Raw genomic sequence first — 8,590 nt, forward strand, 5'->3', positions numbered from 1 at the left:
GTCTGAAACGAATTCGAGATTAAGTCCTGTCCATAATATAGTGCAGTTTTTAATCACAACCACTGATGTCTTTCTTGACACTCCGAATTTAATACGATTGCATCGTACTTTAAATTCTGGATGCATTTGCTTTATTCTTTTCTTAAAAGCCATCTTATTCCAAAACTTAACGACATGTGTTTTGCCTCACTTTATCACTTTTAAATATCTTCAGAACAGATTGCTGCTTCTTTCATTTTTGTCGCATGGGGCTGCTTGCCCGGTCCAACATACAGAGGGAGGACTCATTTCAATTAAAAAGACTTAACAGAGAATTAGCAGATCTGAACTCAAATCTTATCAATTTTTGGCTCTGTGACCTTACTCTGTTCCTCAGTTTTCTCTCCGGTAAGTTATGGGATCCAGTAAAAATCATTTGAAGTTCTTGTTAATAATTGTGTTGACTATAAATTAGAAAATAGAGATAAAATGAACATGGTAGCTGGGTACTGGTAAAGCAAATGTCAAAATGATGCCAGGAACAAAGTTGAAGATATAACGATAGGTTTGACAGGGCTTTAAATATTTATTCCTCATGTCACTTGTAGGTGTTATTAATATTAAATGAGTCATCATTTGACTTTATCCCTAATCTGGAATAATGGCATAAAGATAATTTCTGCATTTTGTACTGGCTTCTGTCTGCACGTGCAGCAGTTTAAATATTTATTGTTTTGTTATACATACTGCTATAGCAATTACAGTCAGTTAGTGGTTGTCTATGCCTATATCATGAGCGCACACAATTTAAATGAACTCCAGTTCTCCCTAATGGTCACAACATAGTTTTTGATTGATTAAGTAAGTGTTAAGATGTAATGATGATTAAGATTTTATCAAATAGTGATTTTTGTGAATGAATATCTGGGTTACTGAAATCACCTCCTCAATCTCAGATTCAGATTTCTTACAATATTTATGTCAACAATTTAATATTGTATTCATAAGGTAGGGCCAATTTCGTGTCAACTAGCTTGGGCAAATTTTATATTAAAGATTCAACTCCGACATCTAAACTAAATTTAGACTTTTTTCGAATTGGAGAAATCATTTAATTCGCTCTAAATAATAAACTCTTTATAAATGATGGGAAAGAAGCATTTATTTACTGAAGTATTTTAAAACATTTTGTTACTGGAGTTTCAATAGTGGGCAGTCACAACTGGAGGTAAATTACATTGTTTATGTGTTTAATTTTTTTCAATACATATTTAGAAGCACCAATTTTATGCCAGACACTGTACCAGGCACTGAGCATTCAACAAACATGTCGCTTGGCCTCACAGATTCATTATGCCAGTTGGTTCATTCCTATGTAACTTTGAGCATGGCCTCTAGTCGTAAAATTCTCTACCTCCTTCCTTCTTTGCGAATTTCTTGAAATTCTTGCTCTGTACACTCAAAAGTCCTCTCTATATTTAATCTCTTGTTTAAACATTCCTTTTACTTCCCTGAAATGAAATCTGCCTATAACTGATGAAAGTGCTGCCCACACAGCCACCTCAAGTGAAGGTTCATATTCTAATGCTTCATGTCTCTGGAAAAAGAGGTTGTGCATTTTCCTCCGAGCTCCCTTTTGCACCTTGCAAATCATTTCTTTTCATTTAGAAAAAAAAAAAAAATAGAACAAAACAAAACAAAAAACTCTCTTTAACTTAGGACATCTGGTTGCTTCCTTACTTTAATTGGTTGACCTCTATATACTCTTCCATTTCTTAAATATTTTAAGCATAATTCTGTTTCTTCACCCCATTTCCTTCCATTGTTCTTGTCCCACTAGATGATGAACTAATAACAGCCTAGCCTCTTGGTTCATCCAACAAGCTTGTCTTCCTTTCCTCTTCAGCTACCTCATCGCATAATTACATGCTAGAAAACACATGAAATATAACTGGATACCGACATATTTTCCCAACCATGCATAAAAAAATACTAACTAGTGTATTTTAGAAATTGAATGGTAAAAGCTTGATATCAACTGCTTGAAAACTACTCTTATAACCTAGACACAAACACATAAATATAACATTTTATCCAAAGACTCTCATTTAAGACATAGAGAAAAATGTTGCTGAAATCACTACACACACACACACGCACACAAATGACCTTACTAATAAGGTTTTTAATTTTATAAAAATAAAATGAGGTCATAATACACAATTTAAATTAGTCATTCATTATGACAATACAGGTCCTAGGGATCTGAGACATTACGTCAATCATAAGAGAAGAGGGAGTTTAGAATGAAAACCCTCTTAAATTCCTGTTCTTTCTAACATCAAGTTTTATGAGAAAGATATGAAAAGTTGATTTGTAATTTTTCCCAAAAGATTTTTAACAAATTAGTCTGAAATTTAAAAAAATATTAATTTTTTTAAGTGAAAACCTATGTTTTATATAATTTGGAATGCAAATAGAATGCAAGCTCAAAATAACGCATTCTGTGGGATTCGATAAACTCAAAAGCAAGGCAAATTCTTTCAGACTAAGCTCAAGTTTCAGTCCTATTTTTTATTAATAATACATATTTTATTTTCTCTATGGTTCTCAGTAAAGTACAATAATATAGAAGTATTTGGCAATCTGTTATACTAGTTAAAACGTATGCAACAGAGCAACATGGTCAAATAAATTTGAAATTACTCACTGTTATTAAAAATGCAATAAGAAAATAAAAGTATGCGAATACCACTTAAAATACTCTTTCAAAATTCTAAAGCATTTGCAATATATTAATGATGCATTTAAAACATGCACATCGCTAAGAAAAGAAGCAGTGTCTCAATAACATTGACAACATGTTTCAGAATACAAAATGTCATTTGAAAGAATAAAAGATATATTTAATTCTGTCATATGCTGTTTACAGATAAGATGAATTATAGCCATACATTTATTTTGAATTCATGCCATTAGAATAAAAGTAGAAAACATTTACATGGAAAAATTAATCTCTCATTGTTATTTATACACATTTTATATGTTTGCTTCCTTGAATAAATATTGTTTTTGTTTGTGTGTTTGTTTTTTAGGGATGACAAAGTTTTGTTTGTAGCCACAGGCACATCTCCATCAATGCCTTTACACTGTCCTGCTCTCCCAAGATTGTGGTTAGCGCTTGTAAATGTCCTCATTCTTTCTCCACCATCATCGAAATTCATCTATAAAATACACAATTCCTTCAGAGACTCCTTGTCTCCTCTCTAGGATGACCAAGAATTAATCTACTGTCTAACTCATGAGAATGTGGTGGGGAGGAGTCTTAGCCAGGAAGCCTCAGAGTGTGTGACATTAAAATGAACTTCTCTCTGGTAACAAGTCCCTATCATGGCAGACGAATGTCAACCCAGGATGCTAATTGCATCAATTTTAGAATACATTGTTGTATGAAGCTGTGAGAGAAAATCTTCATGAGAACATGATATAGAGCTAGCTAAGCCACATGAGCTCAATAATATATTCTTTCAATCTTAATAATTATATAAAATATGAGCCAGGACGCTAAACGTCCTTGCCTTTTATTTCCTCCCGTAATATATGACTGGCAAAATACTAAGCCTGGATTGCTTTTCCACCATGTGTCATTCTGAAAACTGCTAGTCTAGGGCAACGCTTGATATATGTGCAACACTGTAAATTCACGATCATCAACATCAACTGATATTTCTACTAAAATTCTACTGCCATCCTACCTTCTGCAGTCACCATTTCAAACCAGCTGAAATCCTGACCATTCTGCCCTTGCTCATCTCACTCTCAGAAGCAGTGTCTATTTCACAGAAAAAAAATTAAAGCTATCAGAATTTACATCAGCATCTAGAAAGCTATCTGTCTCCGGACCTTTTTTACCTTCCCTCTTTTTAATATCTTACTCTGCTATTACCCTCCCTCCTTTTTACTTTCCCACATAGCCCACTCTTGTTGAAAGAGTTCTTCTATTCTGTGGTCTTCATATACTCAACATCCATCCATTCCTCGATCCACAGAAATTAAAATACATTTCCCCTTGGTTAAAATTCCTGTAGATGGAAGAATGAGTCATGTAACATAATGGATGCTTCTCAGTCATTTTCCACATCAACATCAATATTAGGTATATTCGTGGGAAGCTGATTTCATTTAACTTCCTTAATCACACACTATATCATTATTTCCTTTTATTTCACGGGCATCCCTTTGTATCTTGCAAATGTTATTTTGTTCTTTTCATTGGCCAAAAATGTGGAACCCAACAATGTAGAATAGGGAAGTCAAGGTCAGTTGACTATCAATCAAGAGTAGGCCATAGTGTCACATGCTACCTATATTTTAACAAGAGTATAAACGGGATCAGTGGATTTAATGACATGATCATTGTGAACTTGGAGTTTCAGTGGTGTGTTGGAGTCAAAAGCAAGATATTTCTGAGTAAAAAAAAAAGACATTGAACATTAAACTCCACTTTACTAAGTAGCTGCTTGCCATTGATCAGGATTCTAAAAACCTTAAGTCTTATTACCCTTGTGTGTAACATTTAAATTATTCATTATTATGGGTCCTCATACATTTTAAAAAATTATCAAAATAAATCTGTGACCTTCAGCAAAGGAAAAAAAGAAAGAAAGAAGGAAAGAAAAAAAAAATGTATTACAAACTGAGACACTCTTGAAAGTGAAAAAAACACCTTTAAATAATGATGCTAAGAAAACAGGGGTAAGCCAGGAGATTGATCTGGAAAAACCAGGATGGAATTATGACCACCAAATATACTAGGCCTTGTTTGATCTGGTTCCTTCCTACCTTTTCACTTTAATTTTATGTTATCCTCTCTTACTTTTTGCAAAATTCTAGTCTCATTAGCCTCTTACAGTTTCTCAAAAGTTTTATAACCATAAGGCTTTCAGAAACAATCCTTCTGACTTAACTGCTTTTTCTCCTCCTTTCTTTCATTTTGAAACATTATTATTTTTCATGAGCCCAAGTCCTGAAAATAAGAATTTACAGGAAGAAAATTGAAAAATTGCTCCCAGATTGGTATCTAGAAGAGAGTTTGGATTTTAAAAAATAACAATGAAGAAATACTTTTGTCTAATGAGGATAACTGAACAAACTGGACACATGATTTACTGATATCTTGGAGGCATTTAGAGAAGTTACTTCTCAAGTGACTTATATTATTCGGGGGTCCTCATAATTACCAGTGAAATGAGGAAGAGATCAAAGCATATCGCTATTGAATATAAATAAAACACAAAAGAAGGCAGTAAGAGAGAAAAGAAGGGACAACAAGCTATAAGAAACAGAAAACAAAATCCAGTAGTAAATTCTTTTCTATTAGTAGTTACTTTAATATGAATGGATTAAACTCCCCAATTGAAAGGCATAGAGTGGCTGAATGGATAAAACTCTAAATTCTAACATGTGTTATAAAGGGAAAAAACTGTATTTATTGAGAAAGTTTAACAAGGGGATATATTTTGGGGCACTCAGAAGTTATCTTTTTGAAAACAATGATGTTTAATCTAAATATCACATTTAGTGTAAAGTTCAATTTACAGTCTTAAATATATAATATTATTTCTGAAAACAATTATGAAATTGATGATTCCAGTGAGAGCTTCTAAATAACTAGATGAGGCTACATTGATTATTAGATTATAAAATATTTACCTAATTATATATTAAGTTGACCTAATTCCTACTTATTGGTGGTACTAACATTTCAACGAAATATAATAAATTTAGAAAATTTGGACTTCAAAAATGTCATAGAACATGTTGCTTTATGTCAATGGAATATAATTACCTAAATACAAAAATGATCAAGTAAATCAGTAATTTGATAAATGAGTATATTCGGAGTTTTGATCAATGGATCAATGTCAGCCTAGAGCCCTGGGTGACAATCCATAATTGGGTTATGAAAGTGTTGTAATATTTCTTCTATAACACCTCCATAATCGGAATATATTTTTCTCCATGATGTTTACTTAGTCACACTGCTTGCTTTGGGCTTGTGGTAAGTAAAATGTACTTCCACACTCAAGGTTTGAGGCTAAAGCATGTGACTTTTGGCCAATGAGATGATAGCAGATAAAAAACAAGCAGAGACATGAAACATGCTTTGTGCAATTGGGCTTGCGTTTTGTGTTTCTGAAAGTGATTTAAGAAAAATATATTTAGGTTATTCCACTTTTCCAACCTAATATATATTTTGTGTTTCTTCCTTTGCTGTGGATAGAACATGCCCAGTTTAGCCCACTGATCCAAGAAGGGTCAGAGACATGTGGAGCAGAACAGACCCAACTCAGAGGTTGGAGTCAAGCCCAGCTGAAGCCAAATCAGTAGAATCCGAGATGATCCATGAGTAAATGAGCAGGGATAAAAGAGATTTGGGGGTGTTTTATCACATAGAGATGGTCAACAGTGTGAGCAACAACCAGTAATTTACATAAAATGAAATAGAATTAAATAAAATAGAACAGGAAACATCAGAGTGGCTAATTAATAGGAAAAAATTATTAAACATAATTTAATTTAGGTATACCTAAATATTTAAATACATGTATGTGTATTCTGGATCACATAAAATATAGTTCTTACTGTTTCATTATTTTAAAAAAATTGAAAGTTGCTGACCTGTTTTTTTTGTTTTTTTTTTGTTTTGTTTTTTTTAGTTTCAGGTATACAATACATTGGTTGGACATTTACATAGTTTATGAAATGATCCCCCAATTACTCTATGTGGCTCTACATATAACCATTACAACACTATTAACTATTCACTATGCTGTATTTTACATCCCCATGACTACTTTTTAACTACTAATTTGTATTTTAACCCTTCACCTTTTGACTGTACTTGACATACTACATTTGGGACATCGGAATGTCTATATTGCTTTGAAAATTCCTTCCTAACACTAAAAGACTTTGGTTGTATCTATCATTAGTGAAGTGACTTTAAACCTGATGATATTAAGACTATCATTAATAATTAGAAAAGTTTTCCTTATACTAGGAGAAACTCACCAGGCAAATGTATAAAGAACATTTTCATGTAGAAGGTGAATGAGACATTTTTGTATAGCAATTGGGTAACATGATATGGCTTGATTATTTAGTACATTATTTAGCACAAGATTAATTAAGTGGAATGATAAGAGAAAAGCTTAATGGGGCATTAAATCAAAAGAGAAACATATTAGTGAAGAATAATCAATATTTATTCATTTTGATGGAGAAGGCTGTATGGGCGATGTGATTTCAGAAATTATTTTAATTATAGATCTTAGAGGAATACCAACCATAGGAAAAGTGGGATAAAGCTAACATGGAGAGGAAAGTATGTTGACTTGAAGAAAAAGAACTGTAGATTAATTAGAAGATGGAGTGGAAGTTTTGAGAAATAGACAAACACCCTTCAGAGAAGGTTAGTGAGGACAAGAAAAGTCTTGAGCTGGAAGAAATTATAAGATCCTCTCTGGAGAGGCAGTAAGGGTATTCACATTATGTAATGAGTGCACTCAGGCAAAGCTAGGGACATGGAATCTATAAAAAGTTTGTAACAGTTCAAGACATCAAAAGCCTTCAAAAATTCAGGGCATTTGTTTATTTTATTTCCAAATACTCATCGTGAACATATATATTCTTATACGTGACTTCAATACTTAGAAATACGCTAAGAGTGAACATTTATGTTTGTCAATTTAGGGCATTTGCCAGAGACATTGCATGCCTGCATAATGAAGAGATCATAAATTTAAAATGGCATAAGATCAATTTTGCTAGTTACTTATCTGTTAATTTATCTTGAATAGGAATTGCTTGCTTTGCTGAAAACTTATTTTTCTCAATTCTAGTTGACATTCATTATTATTTTATATTCGTTTCAAGTATTTTTTCTCTTAGGTTTTTTTTTTTAATTTAAATCATTTATGCCTACAGCACCTGGTCTTCCTAGGTGGTCTCCCATCCAAGTATTAACCAGGCCCGACCCTGCTTACCTTCCAAGATCAGACATCGGGTTTGTTCAGGGTGGCATGGCTATAGACAATGGACCATGGCTCCACTGAGGCATGAACCCAGGACCTTCTGCATGTAAAACAGACATGCTAACTGCTACACTATGAAACCATGTCCTCTTATTAGTTTTTTTTTAATCGCAACTCTGCTGAGAACTTTTGAGGAACATAATATGAGACATTTTCCTCATAACAGTTCCTCTCAGTGTTCACCTACATTCCTGGGGTTACTGCCCATCTCAGAGTTAGACAGGCCTTGAGATAGTTCAATGTAACTGTCTTCCAAAGTCAGAATACCACCTCTACTCCTCATAAGTATTCATCCATCCTTTGCTTCAATAGTGTCATTAACTCAATTGAAATTACTATCCACTTTCACATAATGATATTGATGTTACTTATTCTTTCATTTTACAAATAACTATCAATTAAAAACAACTCACTTTTTTTATTAAACAAATCTGCCAGCACACTAAATGTATTCCAAGAGTAAAAATAAAATCAACATACTCTACTAATAGTTGAAACTTGAAATTTAGAGTTTT

The 8,590-nt window shown here is 32.9% G+C and overlaps 1 pseudogene; it reads right to left on the reverse strand.

The window, feature by feature from the left end:
• Positions 1 to 7,959: 7,959 nt before the first annotated feature.
• LOC112482217 lies at positions 7,960 to 8,075 on the reverse strand (annotated as a pseudogene).
• Between the last annotated feature and the right edge of the window lie 515 nt (positions 8,076 to 8,590).

This window comes from Pteropus alecto, unplaced genomic scaffold (assembly GCF_000325575.1).
Source record: "Pteropus alecto unplaced genomic scaffold, ASM32557v1 scaffold35, whole genome shotgun sequence".
Taxonomy (NCBI): Eukaryota; Metazoa; Chordata; class Mammalia; order Chiroptera; family Pteropodidae; genus Pteropus; species Pteropus alecto.